Source organism: Lissotriton vulgaris, chromosome 4_1 (genome assembly GCF_964263255.1).
Source record: "Lissotriton vulgaris chromosome 4_1, aLisVul1.2, whole genome shotgun sequence".
NCBI classification, from domain to species: Eukaryota; Metazoa; Chordata; class Amphibia; order Caudata; family Salamandridae; genus Lissotriton; species Lissotriton vulgaris.
The window spans coordinates 1,359,201,572-1,359,227,756 of NC_141691.1; the positions used below are offsets into that span (position 1 = coordinate 1,359,201,572).

Below are 26,185 nucleotides of genomic sequence, written 5' to 3' on the forward strand. Positions count from 1 at the left end.
AACAGATATCAGTTGGTGAATACTTAGGCATATTACTCTTCTTAGTCGCATCGTGCACGCTGACTTCACCCCCAACGTGCATTACGTCCGTCCATACATGATAGCTCAGATTCTCTGTTTGTATACACCAAACGCAGCGGTTTAAACATTGTTATTTTCGATTCGTGTTATAGTATTACTATGCCTTTTGAATGCTACTCCGTCCTTCTCTTTTAAGTTGTCCACAATAGTAACGTCTTCCTATGCTTAGATTGGAATTTTTTACACCACTTCTGGTTGGAAGGCCTAATCAATAAATAAATACTGTGTTTTTGAAAAAACACGCCCCCTGTCGTTAAGCGTATATACGAGTTTCGATCCTTCTGCAATTAAACTAAAATAGCAGCGAATACTGAGGGAAGTAGTACCCGGTCCTCCCCGAAGGTCCTGTCCCCGGTCTCACCAAACTGCCAGCGCCCGCGACTGTCAGTTGTCTCTTGGGGATAAAAACATTCTCTACCAACAGAGCGAGGCGCGCGCTGCGCTACCGCGCGCACAGCGAGTCCGAGCACGCGCTTTAGGGAGGCGGAGCCATCCGCTGACGTCAGAGGCCGGCGGCAGTAGCGGCTCAGAACAGCAGCTGGAGGTGCCAGGGCCGGTGCAGGGCAGGAGCGGAGCTCCCAGCAGCACCTCCCCCGGGGGCTGGGATCCCGGGGCCCGTTGGTGGCAGCGGAGGGAGGGGCGCGTCCGGCCGCACCGGCATACCCAGTCTGGGGACTGCCAGATAAGTCCGCTGAGTGAAGACCGGCTCCGCACAGAACGGTGAGTGTGATGTAGCTTGTGGTCGGAGACAACGTGCAGCTTGGTGCGTGTCCCTTCAGCTTCCCGGCAGCCCAGTGCTCCCTGCCTACAGCCCTTGGTACGTCCTCAGTGTGGTGCACGAGCCACCTGTGTAGTGCTGATCCGCTGCCTCCGAGAGGTCCCGAGCTGTGGTCCTGCTGTGTCTTTAGTGGAGCTAGTACTCTCCTGCCTGCTCTTCAGTCATATTTATAGTGCCCATTCACTCTCACTTAGTGGCCTTTTCCTCCAGGGACCATGGGCACTATTTATTAAGCAATTCGAGATGGTACTCTGAAAAGAGGTGACAAGTATGCCAATTCATTTCTGTCAGTTCTGTTCCTAGCCTCTGTAATACTATGTTTTCCAGAGCACCGTCATCCTCTTATCTCTCAAGGTGCTGACTGAGGCGCAATGTGTCCCACAATTCAAGCCCCGCACGACACTCACTCTATTTGAAAGCGGAGTTTGGGAGTGAGGGTAGGCCCCGTTGTGAGAAGCACCCAGAACACTTTATTGCACAGCGGTTTTTTATTTATTTAAATAAATAAAATGTGATTTTGGGTACTCGTTGAAGAAATGTTCACGACTCTTAACAAACGCCCATCCTCAACCCCCACAACATTAACTTGCTGAACAGAAAGAAACGAGAGTAAAAAATGGAACCAAATAGCCAAAACCTGGGATCACAGTTCTAAATTTCCCCAAAACGTTAGGTGACCCTTCTGAAATCAAGTCGAGCGCCTCGAAGCCTGCGCAGACTTTCACAGTGTGAAAACATAGAACTATCATCACGAGTTCTGGACACTCTCAGCCTCTTCCCTGCCTGCGCCCTGCATATTGTCTTGCATGTAGGAAGTACACAGTTTCACTTCTGTCGACATGCTGAAGTCACTGCCCTCCCCCACCCTCTCTTATCACTCGTTTAGCGAATAAGGGCTAACCAGCTTGTTTAGTTTACCTATGTGCTGCCAGTGATCAGATTCCCCGGAGATAAAAGGAAGTCTCATCAGTCATCAAAGCATGTTCTGAGTCAAGCCAGTGACAGGTGTCAGTGAGGTTACTTACAGTGTATCCTATCCATCGAGGTTATGCTTTGACATACACATCACTTAGTAATAGATGTGCTAAAGCCTTTTGATTATATAGTTACCCCCCCCCCCCCCAATATGTATGAGCCTAATTGTGTTTAATCACCAGCACCATGGAACCACTAGATGGTGTACGCAGCATTTTATAAATAAAAGGAACGGGCAACTGAATCCCGGGTAGTGTAATTGCTTAGTCGGGTTTGTATACGGCTTTAACATCTCATTTGGGGGCCTGAAAGTAACACGGAGTTATGAAGCCAAGTACGAGTAAAATCATATTTTTGGCTACAAAGCATCCTCCTTGTTTCTGTTTTCTGACTATGGATGTTGGTTGTTTGGAATGGATCAGTCTGAGCGTTACAGGCTCAGATCACACACACTGAAGTAACTTGAGACCCGGCTCCTCAACAAAAGCCGGTCTGTTGGCGCTAACTTGCTGTTTTTGACTGGAAAACACTCCTTCAGGAAAAGGTTGTTATTTTTTTAACTTACAGCTATGTTGAATGAATGGGTTTTTGGAAAAGTGCATCACTTCAGATACATTTGATTCGTTTATTCTCATTCCCTTGCCTTTTTTAATTGGCACGAGATTTTATGAAAACATAACCATCCAGTGGCTCACATTTAAAGCAGCAACTGATTTATCTAGAGAATGTAGACATTTGGTGATAATTTTGACAGATTGGGGAAACACTGTCAACTTGTATGATCTTCTGTTTTCCCAAAGAATGCATTAAAATATATTTATGTATTCTAGAGCTATGCAGCACACACCTGTATCTGTAGTCATCTTAAAAGTTCAGGTTATCCCTAACTGAAACTGTCACACATCTGATTTTCAGATGACTCTTAATATCTGCTTAGCTTTGGGCATGCTGCTTGAAACTCTCGTTTCAGTGAACTTATCCACGACTTATACAAGATACTTTGTTAAGTTCAGCTCGGCTGTTCTACATGTGATCTATTCTAGTGCTAGCAGCGATTTACCGGATGCGCAAGTAAACAAGCCCATGTTTGCTAAAATGGTAATCTTATCTCTGTATAAACACAGAGCAGGGAGAAAGGGGCTTTACCAAATCAAGTGTCCTCATTTGCCACGAATCACAGAAAGTTGGCTGCTCTTTTCAGCAAATGTAATTCATAAGTAGGCTGTAACCTACTTTTAACTGTTCGCAGGACTCTTTTCCCTTACCTTTCTAGAGTGTCCCACCATCTTTGAACCCCCAATTCACCAACTTGCTCAGTTTCTCCTCACATTTAAAATGTAATTAATTGAAATGCACGCCCTCCTAAAAACCGAAGGGCACTGAAGAAGTCTGTACATTTCATGGTATGCTGCGATTAAGTAAAATATAAGTAATTAAATGAGAGAAAATACAAATGTGCAACTTCAGCCATTTTTTACAATAGAAATGTGCCTGCCGTATTCACTCATATGCTCTGAAAAGCTAGCTAGTTAGCTTACTTGTATGCATGGTTACTTCAGGGCAGGCTGTTCTCGTTTTATCCTGAATCGTGTCATGGAAGCCATCCTGTGTTCCAGCTCATCTGGTTCTGCACCAGCCATGAGCACATGGCCTGCACCAGGATGTTCTTTGAGCATTTCTAGTTCCACTAGTCCAAAGAGCAGTACACTAAATCAGAACTTTCAATTGTTGTAGAATGACTACTTACAATAACTATCGTTGATCAGTCCACTATTTACTTGCCGGGTATTAAAGCATTAAAATGATAAAATATTCTTGTCCTCCCACAAACCACCCTAAACACCAAGACCAGACAACACTACAAAACGTACACATGCACCCTACCCAACAACATAATGCACCTACGTCTCTCTCTACTCAGACACTTTCTTCTTTTGATCTTCTATCTCCTCTCATAACCAGGGGGGCGGAAAGATAACCATACTGGATGCAAAGGGATACGGGGGGGGAAACTGGTACCAGCAAGAACGGAGAGAAGAAGATGAAACAAGCTGAAGAATGGACTGTCCAGAGCCAAACTAATTTAAGCCAATGTAGACAATGCTTGACAACCCATTCCCCCCCCCCCCCCGGCGCTTCTTTTTCTTTCTTTCTTTTTTCCCCATGTGTTTCACCCAGTACCATGTAAATATGCTCTTTATTTTCAATAAAAAATTACTGAAATCAAAAAAAGAAATGATAAAATATTCTGGAGCCTTTATGATCGGGAAATGTTCAAGCTGTTGTAATATGGCACTAACATCAGTTATGTAATTTCTGGTCAGTAGGAGTGGCCTATTTTTGGCGAACTGAAAGAGTAGCAAATAATCAGAGAGCAAGGTATTATATCCACCCAGCCAGACAACGCATATATGGCGTTGGACCATTCTTGCATTAAGTTTCATTACAATAAAAGCATATTCTGCCTCACTCACAGGGGCCTTGCCTTCTCTGTGGTATATCCACACAACTCGCATACAGACTTAAAATTAAACTGTTATGTTATTGAAGCTTGTAGTGTGCTCAGATACTCCAAAGAGTGTCCCGGCGCGAGCCTCAAAAGGGTAAGGAAAGGCCGATTTTTAGATGAAAAGAAACATTTTAAGTCTTTTTTTTTCTTCAATAGAATGGGGTCCTGGGTGCTGCGAAGGGCGAATGGAAGCGAATTCCAGGCCGATGCGGCCCTGAAAGCAAGAGAGCTGCTACCTATTCTCTTGAGACAAAAGCGAGGTGAGCTAGAAGCTGAGCGCAGCTGTCTAACAGGAACATAGACCGGGAGCGTTTCCTTAGAAAGAATGGGCCAGATCCATACAAGGCAGAATGTGCCACGACAAGGGCTTTGAACTTAACTCTTTCTGCAACAAGCAGGCAGTGAAGTTTGCGCAGACGTTGTCTTACACTTGATCTTATAGGGATGTTAAAAATAAGCCTGGCTGCTGCGTTCTGGACTACCTGCAGTCTATTCAGCAGAAAGCCCGGCAGGCCAATGTACAAGGCGTTGGCATAGTCAATACGAGAGAGTATCAGACCGCAAGTAACTGTTTCCTTGGGCGCCCTAGGGAGAATCGGGAGAAATTTTCGGAGGGATTTAAGTATCCTGAAGCAATGCCCATCAAGCTTCTTGATCTGAGTAGTAAAAGACAGATTCCCTTCAAACCAAATCCCAAGATTTTTTGCGGGTTGTCCCGCTGAAGCCAGCATGGGATTATCAGCAGGCCAGAGTGCTTCCCTAATCTGATGGGGGAAACTCCCAAAAAGGAGGACTTCTGATTTATCATCGTTGCATTTTAATTGCACAGAGGAGAGCCATTGAAAAACTGCTGTCAGACAGTTTTTTGCCGAAGAAGTGGAACACTCGTTTTTTTTTCTTCAAGTAAACAGAAGCTGTGTATCATCGGCGTATGCATTAATTCTGGCTCCAAGCTCTTAAGCCAACTGAATCGGGGGAGTGACATGTATGTTAAAAAGAAGGGGGATCAAAGAGGACCCCTGAGGCACTCCTGTGGTCACAATCTGAGGGGAGGAAGGAAAACCTGTTGCGTTCGGCCCTCCAGGAATTACTTCAGCCAACTCCAGCCAAACCTGAGATTCCTATGTCTGCAAGACAAGCCAGCATCAGGGAGTGAGGTACGGTATCGAATGCCACAGAGAGGTCCTACAAAATCAGTCACCCTGCCGCTAGAATCCATGCATTCCCGAATGGCTTCCGAGATTTCTCAGTACTATAAGAGACTCTGAACCCGGATTGAGCCGGATGGAGTAGGCCAGAGCCTTCGACTAAGTCAGTAAGCTGTTTATTTACTACCTTTTTGCAGATTTTCACCACACTGGGTAGGAGAAAGATGGGACGATAACTCACTGGGTTCAACAGATCCAACAAGGTTTTTTTTAAGAGTGGCAAGATCTTGGCCTGTTTCCAAGCTGCAGGGACTAAAGCCTCCTGGAGGGACAAGTTGATGAGACCGCTGACCTCTGGGTTGACTGTCACTGAGACCGATGCCAGCAGCCTAGCTGCACAGGGGTCAGACGGAGACCCTGATTTCTAGGCTTTGAGAACCATCAGTGAGTCAGACGGGTCAATAGGTGTAAAGGGCCCCAGAGAAGTAGATGTAAATGAGGTGACAGACAGCATCTCCAGAGGCAAGATCCCTGCTGCAGCATGGTTGCCGATATTAAGACACCTGGAGAGTACGAATCTTGTCAGCAAAGAAATTTGAGAGTTTCTCGCACCAGGCAGCCGAGGAAGGAAGCATGAAAGACTCTGCTCTAAGAGCCAGAAAGCTTTGCATAATGGAAAAGATTTCCTTGGAGTTATTTCTGAACAGAGCTATGCGATCTGCATAATAAACGCTTTTAGCTTGGGATATAGAGGTATAGTAGATATTCTGGGCTTTCCTAAGGGCCAACTTAGCCAATGGGCAGTAGTCTTGACGCCAACAGCTTTCCAATTCTTTGCATTGTTGCTTCTGAGCTTTGAGCTCAGAGGAGAACCAAGGTTTCGAGGGAGAATCTCTGGAACGCCTATGGAGTGACGCAGGAGAGAGGTGCTCCACCACCTGCGTGATCTAACTGGAAAAGCTAGCAAGAGCCCGCTCCAGGTCCTTATGGAGGACTGGCCGTGACCCAGCCAGAGCATGGCTAAAAGTCATATGGTCAATTTTGACGGAGGCACGCCCGTGACCAGACTGGCCCGGTAAATAGTTGATGCCCGTGTCCCAGGAAAAATAAGTCCGGAAATGATCGGACCAAGGCACCGGAAGAAGATCATCAACAATAATGGGAAAGTTGGAGCAAATTGGATCAAGGATATGACCACCTAAGTGCGTGGATGAACCGACCCATTGAGTGAGCTGGGCAGGTTTAGTGAATCCAAAAATTCCCGGGTATTCCCTGCATTTTCCCGGTCCTGATGAATATTAAGATCCCCAAGGAAAAGATAGTGAGTGAAGCGTAATGCACGGGGAATGATGACATCCTCCCAAGGCTTTAAGAAAATAACCTGCCGGCTTTTGGGGGGGGGGGGGGTCTATAGACCAATGAGCTACCCAGTGAGAAATATGGAGAAATGGTGATGCAAATATCCAAAGCTTCACACTCTCCCAGCAACAGAGACTTGCCACGCTGGAAGTCCCACTTATCCCTATGTACCACTGCAACACCACCGCCCCTACCGACTTTGTGGTCAGTGCAGGAAATCTTATATCCCTCAGGAATGGCCATCTCGATTACAGGGTTAGAAAATTCGTTAAGCCATGTCTTAGTTATAAATAAGAGATTGAGCGGCTTATCAGAAAGGTAAAAAATGTCATAATGGTATTTCCCTAGCGAGCGGGTATTAATCATTGCCGCTCTAATTAAAGGCCCCCCTATGTCTACCCCTAAAATAGGTACTGGGTCGCGGGGAGACATCCAGGCCTGTAGACAGGCAGTAATCTCAACTCTTGCAGACGGTGAAGGGGTTATCTAAAACCTCCCAGCGGCTTGAGTAGTTACAAAGACGAGGACGGAGCAGGAGCAGCTCGTTGTGGCTGTAGACCCGGGAAAGCTTATGGCCGCTTCCGGGATGCTGACAGGCAGAGATGGGGATGCCTTAAGCATGCCTTTGGCGCACCAGCGGTGAGCCCCCTGCGCGCGTCCGCAGCACATTTATTATGGGGAAGCCCTTCTGACAACTGTAGCGCACACTGAGCAAAATGGCGTCTGTAGCTGTCGGCCAGGGGAGAACAGGAAGTAGCAGCCGACCCGGACTCCCCTGTCTTAAAGTAAGTGTAGCGTCGTTACACAAGACACCAGAGAATAGTCTGATCAGTAGGTACAGCAAATTCATACGGTACAAGTCATAGGGAGCAGAGATAATATATTCAGACAAATGTGTTTTTAAAATATTTTTTAAAGCGGTAGCAGCGATTAGCGTACAAATAGCAGGAACTGCCTAGAAACCCCTCCACAGCTACCCTCCTCTCTGTCCCTAAACAGAAACTTGTGTTTACCAGTGACGGGTGTTGCAGGGTTGCTGAGGTCTACTGCCTTTCAATTTTTCTTCACCATCCTTCTCCAGCTTTGAGGTCTGATCATTCTATAGATATTTACCAAACTACTTAAAAATATATATTTCCACTTGGCCTACATTCACTGAATCCCCGATTTACAGCAACATTTCCTTCATGCTCTGAACAACAGTCCAATAGGTTTCTTAACAAACTCCAACTGATTTGGTTATTGCTGACTACAGCTCCGGGCTGTATTACCAGTCCTCAGCCCATTGCACCGTATCTTAATAACCTATCTCTCCCATGCAAAAGAGAAGACTGGAAGCTCTCAGTCAGCAACTGTCAATCTAATGTCCACCCTTCTGCTTCAAAAGTACACCTGGGCATACCTTTTCACCACAGTACTTTGATTTTCGCACCTCTTTGACGTGCAGTGACACCAGTCTTATGGGCCATGGTGCAAACATATGTTTCTAAATATTTGCACTCCCATTGTAACCAGAGGGGATGGAATTCTGTAGTCTATGATGGACATTCTTTTACAAGTAATGTTGAAGAGATGGGCTCTCATCCATATATGCACAAAATTCCACCTCCCACATGATCGAAGGCCTTCCTATTATAAAGGGTAAGCAGCATTATATTTCAGGGTCAACATGTTCATGCTCCTCATTGAAATAGCCCTACAGAAGATGACATTCATACAATTTGGGCACCAGCATGTAACCCTCCCTTCTAACCACTTGTGTCCCTTGAGAGTAGATTGTGGGGACGTGAATACAGTAACTTTTGATAAACTGAGGTGGATCCAACCCCAAAGAAATATATATATATGCCACTCTGTGCACCCTCACTCAAAGGGAGCAGGTGCTGCTGGTCCAGTAGGACTTAAATGATATTGATGTGTAGAAGCAAACTTTCTCACAGTGGGTCATTAAGGTACTGTGATACTCTTGACGAGGTCTATCGGAACTATTTCTTTGCATGTAGAAAAACCCTCTTCTCCCAGAGTGAGTGCAGGACTTAATGTTGAATTCAACGTACTTGACATCTTTTTTTAGTTTGTGGTCCAGATATCTGCAAAATTAGACCAACCGATGTGTTTCAGTATTTGACAAAAAACACAGTTGATGGACAGAATGTAGAACAATGTCATACATTCATCCCAGTAGAAGGATCTGGGCCTAAATCCATCGTTTTTTTGCACTCCACACCACCCTGGGTTAGAAACTGGCTATATGCAAATCAGCTCTGACCCTGTGCCTCATGGGAACAGTCCAGTCCGAACTACCAAGCCATGTCTTTCCCAGACTGGAATCAAGCATCCAAGGACCGATTTCTGGCTATCAGCCTTCATCAGCCTGGATAGCTTGACTCCAGTGGTGTGGAGAGCCTGGGACTCACGTCTGAGTATACCCAGCACACTCGGGGAGAAAATTGCAAAAAACACAGTTGATGGACAGAATGTAGAACAATGTCATACATTCATCCCAGTACAAGGATCTGGGCCTAAATCCATCGTTTTTTTTGCACTCCACACCACCCTGGGTTAGAAACTGGCTATATGCAAATCAGCTCTGACCCTGTGCCTCATGGGAACAGTCCAGTCCGAACTACCAAGCCATGTCTTTCCCAGACTGGAATCAAGCATCCAAGGACCGGTTTCTGGCTATCAGCCTTCATCAGCCTGGATAGCTTGACTCCAGTGGTGTGGAGAGCCTGGGACTCACGTCTGAGTATACCCAGCACACTCGGGGTGAAAATTGCAAAAAACACAGTTGATGGACAGAATGTAGGACAATGTCATACATTCATCCCAGTACAAGGATCTGGGCCTAAATCCATCGTTTTTTTGCACTCCACACCACCCTGGGTTAGACACTGGCTATATGCAAATCAGCTCTGACCCTGTGCCTCATGGGCACAGTCCAGTCCGAACTACCAAGCCATGTCTTTCCCAGACCAGAAATAAGCATCCTGGGACTGGTTTCGGATTCATAATCCTCATCTGCCATGCTATCTTGAATCCAGGGCCAAGTGAGCAAGGGACTCACGTCTGAGCATACCCTGCCAACTTAGGGCGAACAAAGCGATACAAAAGGGGACTGAACTGGGGTGGTGGAGTGAGCTAAAGAATGTTGATGGATTAAACCCAGATCAGTTGACTGGGGGTGAGTGTTTGATTTGCAGTATTTGACAGCATTAGTTTTTTTTCTCAAAAAGATTGATGTGTGTACTGACTGATTCCATTGACTTGTATTAACGCTCATTTCAGAAGTGAAATTAAGATGCCGCCTGTGGTAGTGTTTGTGAACCAGAATAAATGTACATCACCTGGAGCGATTTAACATTTCTTTTAATTGTGTTTTGTGCTGTTGTCTAATGGCTATGCTGCGCCGCATGTCTCCAACTCTCTGAAACTTTCCTATTCTAGATTTCCCCTACTGTGTTTTTTTTCCTTTTTTTCTAAATCATCCTGTTCGCCTCTTGCTTATCTTATTTGCACTGCTTGCTTCCCTCGATTGCAGAACCTTTTCGGCGATCATTTCCTTTCACCGTGTACGTTCTGAGCGCTGAAGTGCTCTAGGTTTCATATTGCTTTGTCTTCCTGGTTACTTAACAGTTGTCTCTTGCTTGTGTCCCCGGGCTCTGTCACTCTCCCCCAGATGCATCAAGCATCCATTTTGCGATTCCTTATTAGTGAAAAATAAGGAATCGCTAATAAGGAATAGCAAAATGCTATGCAAGAAGAAATCACTTTAAAAATAGCGATTTCTTAAAATTCCTTAAATGCGACTCGCAATTTGCGAGTCGCAATTAAGGAATACCTCCCCATTCATTCATTTTTTTTTTTTTAAATATATTTTTATTGCAGGAATTAGTAAATCGTTACAATATCGATCAGCATTGTATCACAAGCAATATCAACCTAGTAAAACCCTCTGGCCCCCCGTCGTAAGTTTCGTACACAGCCATCCGGCCCACAACCCTGGGGTCGGGCGGCGAGATGCAATGGGGGCTCAGCAGGATGCTTGAGCTGGTCCGGATGATCCACTGTCCGTCATCTGCTTTTCCAAACAAGCCTATAAACCCAAAAGGAAACCCCCACCCACAAAATACTACTAACCAAAAGAAACCCCGCCCACCCCCGCCACCAGCGCCCGGGAGCTACCGCCACAGGATCTGCCATGGGACCCACGGGGAAAGCAATAGGACCAAGAGTGCAAACGTTTACCGGGACTCAGGGCGAGTCACTTCTTCATCTTCAGAGTCGCTGGGGGCACAATAATCCCTGAGGGCCTGCACCAACATTTCCCACTCCAACGCGGCCTCCTGCGCCTTCTCCCCATTCATTCATATGGGTCTATAGGCCCATAGGAATGAATGGGAAGACATTCTCAATTTGCGAATCGCAATTAGCGAATCGCAAAATGAGAATGCGATTTCAAGGGTGCAGAGGTGTCCAAAGGACACCCTGTTGCACCCCTGAAATTGATCTGTGCACATATGTTGCGCACACACATGCCCTTAGGGCATGTGTGTGCGCAACATGAAACTTTGAAAAATGCACTTTAGTGCATTTTTCAAAGTTTTTGCAAATTACCATGAAGTTGAACTTCATGGTAATTTGCTAGCCCTATTAGCTAAATCGCTATTTTTTTAACTTTAATGCATTGCATTTAAGGAATCTCAATTTGAGATTCCTTTAATGCAAGTAATCGCAATTTAGCAAATTCTTAATTTGCGATTTTTGCATTTGGAATGATGTATCCCAAATGCAAAAATACCGGTCGCAAAGGGGCAGGTTCTGAGAATCTGCCCCTTTGCGAGCGTTTTTTAGGTCTCTGCCTGCGTCGCACTGCGTAAGTCCGAGATTTTATGTTTTGGCTACAGTGGGGCTTGAACCCGCCCCTTTTCTCCATTGGCTAGCTTCCTAAACGGAGGCCAGCCATTGGAGGAGAGGGGCGTCACTCTGTTCAAGCCCCGTCTTTTTGCGCTTCGGGGCGTGTTTTTTTCAGTTTTTAAACCGTGACGTCATCCGTCACTCAACTGCTAAAAACAAGCCCCCGAATCGCAAAAATGGCACCGCTTTTGTGACACCATTTCTGGACGACCGCCGCCGGAGGAAATCCAGAAGCTGCCGGTGGTGAACTCCGGGACTAAACTGCGCACATGGCCACTCATGGACGCATTAGCATGTATACTTCTGCCTCGCGCTCTCAGGTCGGCACTCTGGTCTTAGCGGTGCTGGCCGGCTACCTAATGTTTAAGGCGGTGTTCTCCCTCATTTCGCCACAGTTTTGCCCAGTGCTGGATCCCAGCGCACTCTTATGGCCCGTGTTTCTCTCGGAGCTCAGAGTCTGCCCCCCACCCCTCCCTCCTCTTTCCGCGGTACCCGGAGCCCTTGTTGTGTGTAATGCGGTCTCTGACATAGCCACGTATGCTTTTCGTTGTTTGTTACTATCGGAGCTCAGAGTCTGTCCCCCACCCCTCCCTCCTCTTTCCGCGGTACCCGCAGCCCTTGTTGTGTGTAATACGGTCTCTGACATAGCCACTGAATATTAGAACACGTATCTTGAAAAAAAGCTCACTGCATTCTTTACATTTGCAAATGTATGCTTTTCGTTGTCTGTTACTGAGTTTATTAGGGGTGGCTCTGTGTTTGATGCACGTGCGTTTGTACATTCTCAGTGAATAAAACCATGGCGGGTCAAAGACTTGCTCGATGAGTTGAGTGTAGAGTGTGTACAACAAATGCAGTGCCCGCGTATTTGAGTGCGGTGTTTGCTCAGAGCAACAACTGTTCAGTGAGCACAGTGCCTACTGGGGTGGGGGTGGCAGTACTTGTGCAATGAGCACAGTGCCTGCTCAGCCAGAACAGTATGTACTCACTGAGTTGAACATCTGAGTGCAGTATCGTGGTAACACAGCACCTGCCCTAAGGGTGCTGTACTGATTGCGGACCGCAGCACTGGCCCACTAAGTACAGCACCCACCATAGGAGCACAGTACCAGGCCTACTCTCACATTGCACTGCATGCACTGACTGTGTAGTGCCCGCCTACCGGTGCTGCGCCGCCTGAGTTAAGGCAGTGCCTGCTCCCGCACCCGGCAGCACTCGCGCTTCAGCAAAATGTGCTATTTCTGCACATTCTACTTTCAATACAAACACGGAAATTCCCAAGATGAAAGCGGCCGAAGAGATCCTGAGAGGGGGGCTGTAACAGGGAGTGGGCTACGAGAGGGATCGAGATGTGTTTACCCATTACAGTTTTTTAAAACCTCTCCGGCGTCTTAAATAAAGAAAATTAATGCCAATGTCTGCTGCATGATCGAGCTCATTAAACCCCTCTCCCCCACAAGCGCCGCCACCTGAAACAACATTTACAGAAGAGCCCCTCTGCAGACACACGGTCACGACCCCAGCCCCAAAGCAAACACCCGCTTTCAATGGGGCACAGACTGAAAGACTTCCTCAGGCCTTGGAGAGGGTCTGCAGCGAGCTCACCTCAGCCACAAGCTTCTCCTCAGTCTCACCCCCAAACTCACCCTACGAGTTCTTCATCCCTACAGCACCCATCACCCTCAATGGGCAAAGATAGTAAGACTTCGGCCTGTGAGATAGTCTGTACCGAACTCTTCCTTGGTCACGAGGTTCTTCTCTGTCTGTCACCCCCCAGCCCCACACTCTGGGTCACTCAACCTACCAGCTCTTTATCCCCACACCTGCCCACCTCACACTCCCTCCCCACCCCAACACTAGCACCCGCCATCAATGGGGCACAGATGAAAAGGCTGCCTAGGGCCTGGGAGAGGGTCTGTAGCGAGCACCCCCTCAGCCACAAACATTTCAGCAGTCTCACCCCAAACTCACCCTACGAGCTCTTCTTCTCCACACCCTCTCCTACAAATGCTTATTATAAGTTGAAAGCGCAAGTCATGTGTTTTACCTGAGTGAACAGCTACAAACGTGCGTTGTTTATGAATATGTATGGTTTTATTTGGTCTTATTTTAACCAAAAACGTAAAGTCTAATTTTATAAAGTATAATAAAGAGGGCGTTTGATGTCTCTCAGGGACTACTGGTGATGCAGACAGCTCATTGCCTACTGTGTTTCAGTGCCTGCTGGGGGACACACACTCCTCTGAGTTGACTGTGTATCTGCACCTACTGAGGGACACACATAGCTCTGAGCAAGACTGCATTTTTGTGCCTGCTGGAGACACACTGCTCTGGACAGGATGGGCCCCGGAGTGTTTAAGATATAACAGCCACAGTACAGCGCCTCCGGCGCTCATTCTGGGCGCTCTATGGGTCACTTTGTCCTCATTTCACACCTCCGGGTCTCCCACAGCCCAGTCTCCAGAGAAGATGCCAAAAAGGGACTGATGTGTGTCAACAGTGTTCGCAATAGGAAGGCACTTTAACTCCATCAACTGTAATTACCATAAGGAGTGAGTCAAATTTATATCACCCTCTTCAGCTCTGCCAGGGTAGTTTTCCTGTTTTAATATAACAATTTTTGTTGTGTAGCGCTTAAACCAACGGGTCTGTGTTTTTAAACACCGTAAAATCAAAAAGTCTCAATTTCACAATGCCCAATGGACGGAAGGCTCAGTCAGCCTCGCTGGAATCCGCACCCCACCTCACGTGCCGGGGACACATGTTCAACTCACTGAGCCATCCTGCCGTTCAGAATGAAAGCATTTCCCCGGAGTGTAGTGGAATGATGGAGATGCAATCTGGGAAGATAACTAACCTGTTGTTTACGTAGCGCTTTACGTTGCCGCTGCACTTCTGGCACAGGCAGGCAGGATCACAGTGTCATAGAAGAGGAGGGGAGGGAGACAGAAAGGCAAACACTAAACAACAATCTGCCTCAGCGCCAGACAGGCACACACAGTCATAAAAGAAACAGAAAGCTTGAACATCAGACACACTACAACAGTCCGAGGCAGAAAACATCAGGCAGTCATGGGACTTGCAGGTTGACAAAACAACAATCTGACTCAGTGAGAGGCTGACAGGGTCACACAGTCGGAGAAAAGACAGGAAGATGGAAGGGCAGACTTACAGCAACAGTCAGAGGTATGCAACATCAGACAGTCGTGGACACACTGACCACACAAGAACAACGTGACTTCGTGACACAGGCAGGCAGGGTCACAATTTCATACTAGAGGCAGGAAGAAAGTTACGGGTTCACATCTCCTCAAAATCAGTTCAGACTTCTATGCTTACAGGGGTCAGTACATTAAACGCCATTATAGCTACTAAGCTTAACTAACATCAGATATTTAATATGCAGAAAAATGCTCCAAAGTGTTCTATTAAAATAGGGACTACAGTTACTGATTTTATTCCTCTCAGATCCCACTTCACCCACAACCTATTAGTAATTCAGTGCTTAATTTGTAAATAAAAAAGTGCCGGACCCAAGGCATTGCTTACCACGCCAGTGCAGGGGACGCCTTTCCATTCTGTTGTGCCATATAAGTGTATTTGTGTGCCTGAATCTTGTTTTGTAGGTGGCTCTATGTGTGGGTGGCTCTGTATGTTTGGGTGGCTCTGTGTGGGTTGAAATGCAATAGGTCATGCATTTGCGAGCGATTAAGCTATTGGCATTGTACATGACCATACCATTTTTTTTAACAATTAAGCTATTGGCAATGTAAATGACACAGCCATTTATTTATGATTTTAAAAAAAAAGTCATGAGAAATGCCAATAGCTCTACCTTTTAATAATGCCGAGATCATTGCATTGTAATTGCTTGTTAGCTTCATGCATCTGGGCCTCTATTCTTTAGATGTTTGGGAGTGTCTCTCGTGGTTCCCTTGTTGTTGTTCAGTGTACATTAATAATAAGCGTGGCTTGGATGTTAACTCTGGAGGCAGATAGGTTCTGAAGTGGTTTCTCTAGTTTTGACATGTTCCGATCTGTTATTATTGCTTAATATAAATTATCCCAGATCTTAATCGAGCTGCACAATCAACTGATAGATTTTTAAGTAGTTGGAAGCAAGGATATATATATATATATATATATATATATATATATATATATATATATATATATATATATATATATATATATATTCTCTCCATTCCGCCGTCTCACCTCGCTCTGGAGTAACAACCAGCCAGGGTAAGTAACACTCGGACAAGGACCAATAAAGTTTCCTTTTCTCCTTTATTAATTAGTGCAGGTAAAGTCCATGTCGTTTCGGCTCCACGAGCCTTGTTCACATGACTATGTTGTTTAATCGGTGTCAACCTTTTAAAGTGCCAGTGATGATTGCATTGACGTCACGTGTGAGTGCTTAAGGCAAGGACATAGAAAACATACTATGTTGGAGTTTTCAATGACATTAAAATAACGGGTTACTCGGCTTGTTTTGTACACATATATCAGTAAAATACCCAAAATATATAAAAGCGGGGGTCTAATACATGGTATTAAAAACTGTATATACATATATGCAACTATACAAATTAAATGATCCTGGAATGCATTAACCTTGTTAAGTTCATGGTAAAATACATGTTATACTCAAGGCTACAGACATAAATATTAAAGTCAATTTGATTAAGAAAACATCACAGGTGTCCCCCTGCTCAAAGTGTAGGATGTTAGATTCATTTAATCAGGTTCTAAACACAATATCATAGTAGTATCAATAATAAAGTGCAAGTGCTTCTTTTGGTAATCTACCAAACGGTGCAAATGAGCCCATCAGATGTGCAAATTTCGCGTCAAATGTGCAAAATGGCAATTTGGTGTGCATAATCCGCAATATGTGCAAAATATGAAGATCTAACTACCATCCAGTTGTGTTAACCAAGTATCTACATCACTAATAATCAATAAGTTGACAAACCTGTGTACATAAACTAAGCATCCTAAAGTAAAAAAACCATAGGAGGTAAATACCCATAATATGCATCTCTCCCTCTAGCAAATATCGGGGGAAGTATTGGAATACAGTCTGCCACCCTGTACCCAAATGTTTATATCTCTACCCTCCAACAATAAAAAACATATTGATTTCTATGGACCTGCTAAATAATCATAGGTGAATAAATACTGTAAATAATACTGACAGACTGACTGGGATTAAGGACCCAACACAGTCCGAATATTGTCGATGGTGCCCTGCTAAATGTAAGGGAGACTTGTTTGGGGAGACTGTTGTCTATAACAGTATCATGGGTGACCAAGGGCCAGTGTTTGTTAAGGATTTTCCGGATCTGTATATATATTTGTATAGCCTATTTCCAATTGATATTGAAGAAAGTTGGAGACAAAGTAGTGAAACGTGAAAACAGCTAGTAGGCACTGTGTGCTTGAGCCCTGACAACATTCTTCATTGACCCTAGTGAGGTTTACATTGAATGAGGAAATTCCCAGGGACCACTCGGTAGCATCTTCCTGTTGAAGGTACTCTTAATATGGCTGTTGCAGCCATGGTCAGATCTGCAGTCGATTCCTCCGAGGCACTGGCTGTTTATTTATGGAGAGACACATATGGAAGCTCAGAATTAACCATGAAGCTGCAGCTGGTAAGAAGTGTGAGCAGGAATTAGACTGTGTTGGATGGTCTGGTTCACGACCTGTGCCTCGTTTGTCATTGAAAATAAAGGCCTTTTTTATTGGGCGATTCTTGGCTTGTGGCAGTAAGGAGGACCTCAACAACATATAGCTAGTGCTCACGTCCCAGTCTTCTGGATTGTGGTATGGGAAGGAACCATTAGTTAAACCATGTTAACTGCAACTGATCATGAACTCTAATGTTAAATGCTGCCTGGAGATGTAGTATCCTGTTGCATACTCTGGTGGAAATGTGATTGTTCTTACAGATAGCTCTGGGTGCCACATGGAGTGTCCTCATTTATCCTAATATCTTTTGATTGTTTTATGTGTAATAAAGTAGAAAAGCTTTGGTCGGAATTTAGTGTTTTCTGTCCACATTCCGAATTGTCTCCCGAAAGCAGAATACCCTGATAATATATTTTCTAAGATTGCATTTTTTAAGCAGACAGGCTAGGTCATGCTGCTGATGTGATATGATATGATAGTTCTTGGGTTGGTCCCATAACATCCTTAAGAGTGTCTCTCAATACTAATATCCTCAAACGTGAGCAGTCCCCTGGTTTCCAACTCTTCCTCGGCAACTCTGGGCCGTACAGTTAAATGTAACAATTGGGTTCAGTGAGCAGGAAGGGCGCCGTCTGTTCCCTGTACCCTTCCTGAGCAAAGGTTTGGGAACACATGAACAAGACCTCAAATAAATTGATACAGAGGCAGACATGGTCAATATGACAAAGAGCGGACTAGATAACATTGTTTAAACATTGACGATAGAAACACAAGGTGGGGCCATCAATTCCCAGAAAGAAAGCTGCTCATGTTGAATTATGTTTTATGGTGTTGTTTATCCTAAATTACTTTGTGTTCTACTGTTCATGATCTCTGACAGCCTGTCCAGTGTGTCATTTGTGGGGGATGGTTGGACAGAAGCCCAAATGACATGCCAGCCTCATAGTCTGGTGCAGCTGCTGCTGCAAAGGATCCTCAGTGGGGCAGAGTATTATAACCACAGTCGGGACCAGATCATGATGAAAATATTTACACCCAACCTCAGCAATGCACAGCCTAAGTGAGAGTTCCTTTGAAGATAAAAGAAACTCACACCAGGTCTCAGCAACGGTGCCCTTTGACATAGCACACATCCCTCATCTCTGCCTACTCGCACGCTGACAGTAAGTTTCAAGACCCTCTAGAAAAAAAAGCATACTAGATTAATAGAGACAAATTTTTCTTGATCTGATAAACAATTTAAACTGGAGGTAGGAATGTACAAAGATAAGTTGAGGCTGAAGGTCACAAGGCTATGGGCACACACTTGTTTTTAGACCAACCTGTCTTTTTAAATTCCCAACCGTGGCTTGGGGACATCAAAAACGGTGGATGATCCTCAATATAAAAAAAACATTGTAACATAAACACCATGATACCAATAAAGCCCAGCCACCGTAATCATGTGACCACACAGAGCGTTATTGTAGCATGGCTACCTCAAGTTTTTGGCCATCTGGTATGTCAGACAGATTTGAAAGCATCAGTCAGTGAAAGACCACAAGGTGGGTGTGGACGGCGTGTGTGAGGAATGACTGCGCGCCTACTCAGGTGTAAGGACAGCAGATGAGGAACAAATGGTGAAGGATACCAGTTAACCTGTTTCAATCATCAAGCAAATGGTAAAGCTATCAGAAGTGAAAGTTCACCAAGTAAAAGGGAGCATGAAGGCAGCAGGCAGTAAACATTAGCCAGGATAAGCATTACAGGTTTCAGTTGAGATGTAGAACACGGGGTGAATTAATGAAAGTTCGCTTGTAAGTGCAGTAGTCAATACAGCTGTTGCCTTTGCTTATCTAAGCAAGTGTAGTCGTAGGGAGCTGGGTTACCACCGCTCAGACCTTGGCAGCTTTTCCAAACTGATGGTGAAAGGCTACCAACTAAAAATGAGTTCTCTCACAGGGGAGACCCAATAAACCCTTGTAGGCTTGGGCAGTTTCTAGTTCAAAACATAAGATGCTACAAGGGACTTGTTTCAAAGACGTTGACTCTTGGTTGACGAGTGGTTTGACAATTTCCACCCTTGTGTATCCACAAGATATCTGGTTTAATTCAAAGCAACATGAATGCAGGGAAGGTAAAAATACAAAAGAGAGCTGGAGAAGGTGGGTTTGTACTGAAATAAATCTTTACTTGGAAAAAATGATACGGGATGGAAACATAAGTAAATTCAAGCAATGAGAGTCATGAACTAAGAAAGACAATCAATTTCTCAATAATTCATAACCCTAAGTATCAGCTCCAAATGATTCAAACAAACAACAACTAGTTATCATCTCCTTTAAACGCTGTCGTTCGACGCCATCTTACAACCACGTTTTATTATTTAATCTGGGTTGTTTGTTTGAATCATTTGGAGCTGATACTTAGGGTTATGAATTATTGAGAAATTGATTGTCTTTCTTAGTTCATGACTCTCATTGCTTGAATTTACTTATGTTTCCATCCTGTATCATTTTTTCCAAGTAAAGATTTATTTCAGTACAAACCCACCTTCTCCAGCTCTCTTTTGTATTTTTACCTTCCCTGCATTCATGTTGCTTTGAATTAAACCAGATATCTTGTGGATACACAAGGGTGGAAATTGTCAAACCACTCGTCAACCAAGAGTCAACGTCTTTGAAACAAGTCCCTTGTAGCATCTTATGTTTTGAACCAACTAAAAATGGCTGCAAGCTCGGAAAGCCATCTCTAGTATTGTTCAATTAGAGATTTCACCTAGGCCAGAGCACTGGAGCTGCTGTAGCGCTTGTTTTACCTGACAGGGAAGATGAAAGCCCCTCTCCTGCCAGTGGCACCTTTGATTACATCACTGCTCCTTGGGACTGAAGGTTATTCAACTTCTCCTACATTTTCCGGAGTCACAGCTTTTTCTTCCTGTTGTCTCTCGATGGTGCTCTCCTTTCTTATGGTTTTATTTTTAGATGCAGTGATGCTGCCGGGAGTTTGACTCAAAGGCAACGAGAAGCAGTGGATGTATGCTTGCATTTATTGTACCGACATTTAAAGAGCACTTTACTGTACTCTTTCTGGAAATCTCGCTCTTAGGTCTTGCTCAGTGTATTCTCTGAGGCTTGGCTGTAATTAGGGTGGTAAAGCAAAGCAAAAGACAAGCAAAGGAGGATTGTGGCAGGGTATTGAATACCAACAACTGGTCTTGCTGTGCGGAAACTGCTGTGTTTACACCTTGGCACTCATTTTCCAATGTCAGAACCGATTTTGTGATTAATATCCAAATTGCTTATTTAGTTAAGATGTTTTCCACTAACCACTCGTGTCTAAAATATTCTAATTTTACTGAGCATGAAGCGCCGATCCTTCTCTCTGGTCCCGTGCTGACATGTGTGTTTTTTTTTACATTATTCACCATGCGAGCTGGCCCCATAGGACTAAAAATCATATTTAAGGGCCACTTTATAGACTGTGATAGAGCTATAAAAGCAAGGCGGATGTTTTTTTCATACAATTATTTAACTTTACACGGTTGGACCAAAATGTTACTTTTCCAAAAATCGAGGACACCACCACCCACCCCCCCTTTGAATATGGAGGGCAGTTTGTCATCCTAGCGAACTCACTTGTATTTTGTTCGTGCTGGAGTTAACTTCACCAGTCGTTGTTTCACTCAATCTTATGGTGAAATGGAGACGTTGCCGGGCACTGTGCTTGCCAGTAGATTCCCAGTGTGTGAACGTTTTGCATAGGTGTTTAACATTCTGTGCTGAGGAGGTGGCATCGTAGAAGGGCCCAACCTAATGTAAACTGCGCCTTATTCTCAGCACCATGGCATTTGGCACCGGCCCCCGAACTTTGTAGCTGCCTGAGTCGCAAGAATTGGTTTTGTTGAAAGCACGCGAAGTAAACACACTGCGTTATTTAAATAAAAAAAAAAGCTGTGTGCTTCTCGAGGTCCGCTGCGCAATGTCCCTTGCTGACCTCTAACCTGGCAGTGTTTGCCTGTTGGGGGAGGTGGGGGCGATGGCAGTTTAGAGCCTCTCTCTTTACGGCCACCTGGTCAGCTTTAGAGCCTCACAGCCCATTCATCGTGTGTCATTCAGCTGACATTAGCTGCTGTCCTCCAGGGGCGGCAGCTTAGCACATGCCGGTGCTTATGCCTAAGAAAACATTTCCCACAGAGATAAGGCAATGGAAAAATCTATTGTTTAAGTTTTATTGTGATGGGTCGAACTCAAGTTAAATCTAGCCTGCAAGAGGGAGAACATCGCCATAAATTGAATGATGATGGCACAAACACTTTGAAGAGTGATTTTGAAAACGTAAAGGAAAACAGCTATAACATTAAATATCTACGAAGGAACAACATGAAATTTACTGTAAAGTACATCACATTTAAAAAAAATGAAATGTACGTCAATCCTCTTTTTGCAGAGCTCTAGAGTTTTCAATATTGGAGACAAGCTGCACTTAGCTGGTTGAATTCCAAAACGTGTAACGTTCTGAATCCCCTCCCTTCTAGTCCTGTTTGTGCGTCTTTGTCAGCCCTCCACATTCTGTTTTTTTTCCATCTCCTTACTTCACCGGAAAGGCTGGGTTAGCTTTTTTTCTATCTTTCATTGTGGTTTGCTTGTCTCGTTACTCGCGTTGACTAAACTTAGTTTCTGTTTTACTGCACATAAAGCCCCTTTTTGACCGACTCACGAGCTTTGAATCGTTCAACGTTGTTAAATGGCCCAATAATTTTTTGGAACCTAACTCCTGAGACTTCGCATGTGACTGGTGGGTTTTGATTTCTGTGTTAATTTGTTAGAGGATCGCCACCCACCCTGCTTTGTTTTCAGGGCACGTGTGTTGGGACGCTGAAGATGCAGGCAGCCCTCTATTTTGCAGCATGTGGAAGGTATTGCTCCCCTTTCTGTCACTAAACTGCTATGTGTACGTTTCCTTATACTGTACCAAATTTCATGTCGCGAAGATGTGGTAAAAGGGGTCTAAATGAATCCACTGCGAGGGTTCTCTGGAGGAGCTGGAATCCTCTACCTCCTGGAGAAACCCGAGGACGCATGAGACGTGTATAAACATAAATACACTTTATAAATAAACAACTTCTGGTTTCTTCGATGGTACTGGCAACACATTCACAAGCCACGAGACACATGCACCCCAGATGGTGGTCTTTTGTCAACTGTGCTAGGGTAGTATCACAACAGCCCATTGTTCTGACTGGAACTATTGCTGGTCAGCCTATGTGCAATTCACTTTCTTTCTTGCACCTTTCCTCATCTCTTTCGTCCCATTGCCAGAGGCTGGTATTCCTTTGAGGGTCAGTAGAAATCCAACCCAGGTTTCTCACTCGCAGCTGCGTGTTCAAAACCCACTGCAATATGTAGTTTGACTTGTTGAACCTTTTAGGATATTTGAAGCGATTGTAAATGAATGGTCTGTTCCTATAGTTTAAGAATAACTGTCAGCTTGACTACGAGTGCACGTTAGTACTCAATGGTCAAGTGGTCAAATGCGATTATCACAAGATTGGGCTCGACATCCACAGCTAAGTAGCTTTTCACCATTTGGTGTGTGTGTATAGGGTGCTCTTCATCAAATCCTATCTTGAAGAATCATAAAATCTCTGCCATTTTGAGTTGAGAAGGGATCAGCAGAAAACATGCTGTTGGATGTCTTTTCAAGATCACATCCGACCTAGTGTCAGTAGCCACTCAACAGTGCTTGGCGGAAATATGCAATGATGCCTAAACAGTAGCCTTTCAGATCTTATTTGTAATGTCTTCAGTGGAGGCTGCTTTATATCCGGTGGAACTGACATTAATGTCCCGGGCACCAGTCTCCTTAGCAGAATCGTAGCATAATGGTGTGCATCCCACAGCCGTTCTGGAAAATTACTTTTCGGTAGTAACCTCACTGCAGTAGTGGCCAGTAGCAATAAAACGCTTGCAGGATTTTCTCAGATGGCTTTTGCAGGTCCAAGTGGAAGATCCCACTATGTTGTTTGAATTGCACATTCCTGCTGTGGAAATTTGAGGTATAGAAAAAAAGAAAAAATGTTTCTCATTGAACGAGTTGAAAATGTAAAGATACCTTTGAGAATTAGTATGAAATGTTGGTTCGGCCCTGTGGCAGATTAAGTTTTGCCATTCAGCAACGAAGATCTGAACCTTCCTGCAGAGGTAATGGCCACTAAAACAAGCGCTGGGAAGGCTAACTGCTCTCACTTTATCTATGCTGTGCAAGCAACTCAATTGGCATTGGTGACCGTGTGACAACACAATGTGGAAATCATCTCGATAGTATACAAAACATTTTTTTATATACCTTCAGGATGACGGCCTTGGGTGATGAAAAAAGACTCATTGATCACACTAAGGCTATCTTGGAAGTATAGCTAAAAGTGTTTTCTATACCTTTAACATGGCTGGTCGCTACTATTCTCTTTAATAATGCTGGTGATTTCAAAAGCAATAGGCATTGGCAAACAAATCACAAGTGTCTGCTGCCAGGAGCTGGAGAGGGTACGCAGGGGAAGGAGGGAAGACTGGTTCATTGTTTACAAAGAGGCTCAGGAAAGTTCAAAGGTACAACATACAGGATACCACCAAGGTGGCCATCTGTCACCTGGTGAGCCTTGGAGGAGTACCTGGAGGGGGGATGAAAGGGGAGCCACATGGTGTGTGAGGGGAAGGCGAAAGAGAAAGAGCACAGTCTGTAGTAAAGTAAGGAGCAAGCTATGCACTCCCTTGAATTGCTACAAAATAAATGAAAGTAAAACAATATTTTTGTTGCTGTAGAAGGACACATCTTGTCATCAAGAGTAAACATGGTATGTTCATGGGGCGGGATGAATGCAGAATGGGAAGGAACGCCATTCAGTAAAGATCATAGAACCGAAATAGACACAAAACCATCCAGTTATGAGTGAGGGATGACAAAAAGCCTACACTTTGTATTTTATATACAATGCTGTCTGACACATACAGCTAAGCTGTCTGTAACGTGATCAAAATATGTGTGTAAACCGTGAGAATGGTCAATACAGTGTATTCTATCTGGTAATTCTTGTTATGCCTAATCTTACTTTTCCATGTCTAAGTAGTTACTGCATGATATGCTGCTGCATCATGAAAGAGGGACTCTGCTGCCAATCTCGCATTTTAGTTTTGAGTGGCACTGCTGTGGTTTTCCTATAATAATGCTTACTCCATCTTGTACCATCTATGTGGTTCTCTAATTACAAACCATATCCATGGGTAAGGGCTGAAATACAGGCATCAGTAGAAAGTAAGTACTGGGAAGAGGAAAAATAGGAATCAACATGATGAAAATTACTGACATGTAATCAGACTATCTGATAGACATCTAGCCCCAGATTCCTGAACTTAGAATTCTCCCCAGGTGCTAGACTGGATCCGGCATTTTTTTACAGCAGTACCTGTGCGCGTCGAGCTACTCCATAGCGACGTTGTCCTCCTGATGTGACGTCGAATGAGTCCATATAAGCCCTGCGGTGCCGCCACTTTCTTCTTTTCTGTGCTTACAATGCGAATCCGATAAGCGGTTCCTCTGGCTGTTTTGACCTACCTTAACGGTTTCGTCCAATGGAATAGTGCCTTTAAACAAACATCTCATGTCATCGGGGTTCAAGCCTTGTGGGTCCTGTGGATGACCAATGTCTGCCACAGACCCTCACTCTCTTTGTATGTGGTGCCTGGGGAGCACCATGATTCTTAGGAGTGCTACTCCTGACGTCAACTTCGCCCGAAGGCGCTGAGGGAACATCTAATGAAGCTCCTAGCGGCACAGATGTCTGTCTTTCAAGACTTCCTGTTGATCTCGGTACCCCACGCGCGCCACGGACTGCCCACCGGCCCGCTCCTGTGGACGTTACTCTCCATCAACGTCTTGAGGTAAGTCACAGCGCAGGTGGTCAAAATCGCGGCACCCCCAACTTCGCCACATAAAGCCTGTTCCCGATCTTCGGTTGAAGAGTCGGTGCATGAATATTCCCCGCGCCTCCCAACCTACCCTGGAGCCTGGGCGACTGACGCAGATGAGAGAATATTACAATTCTCTTCATAGTATATCTGGGCCTTCCCCTTCGCCTGGAGCGCCCTCGGGCCCCAAGGAGGTGCACAAAGACCCGACTGTGTCCACGTCGGCGGATTCGCCCTGGGCTTCAGTTCGACTTTCGGATTACAAATCTGTTTCGACACCGGTGCACAGCCCTTCAGGGTTACCACCTTCAACGTCTTGGTCTGGTCAACCAACTCTGGCGCCTGGTTCTGGTCAACCGACTCCGATGGCCCCATCTGCACTGCTCGATGCCTCACCACTTCCCTCCCCTCTCCGATGACGGGACGTTGCCACTTTGGCGGCGGATCCGCATCTTAGACACCTTTCCTCGGCTCTCTATAGTCCTCCCCCACCCCCTCCTGTTTTTCCTTCTGAAGAACACAATTATGGAGGTGATGGAGAGGATCTGGAGTTTCACCACTCCATCTCTGACCGGGCCGAACCTCCTTTGGAGACTAGCTGGTTGCCTGAGTTTGATGAAGCTAGTGGCTTGGAGTCTTCCCTAGCCTCAGTCCTCCTGTCCCCTTCTGGTTTGGCTACAGAGGCGAGCTCCCCTCTGTCAGACATGCACAGATGAGTTGCTGTTGTTTTGGATATATCACTTCCTTCTGTGGAATTGATGATAGATCCCTTACTTGT

The 26,185-nt window shown here is 45.0% G+C and overlaps 1 protein-coding gene across 1 annotated transcript in view; it reads left to right on the forward strand.

Moving 5' to 3' along the window:
* Window positions 1–585: 585 nt before the first annotated feature.
* LPIN2 (lipin 2) overlaps window positions 586–26,185 on the forward strand; it is a 791,695-nt gene continuing 766,095 nt past the window's right edge. The window contains exon 1 of the mRNA XM_086965600.1: window positions 586–801. The gene's annotated coding sequence lies outside the window, so the exon portion shown is untranslated. The remainder of the gene's footprint in view (window positions 802–26,185) is intronic.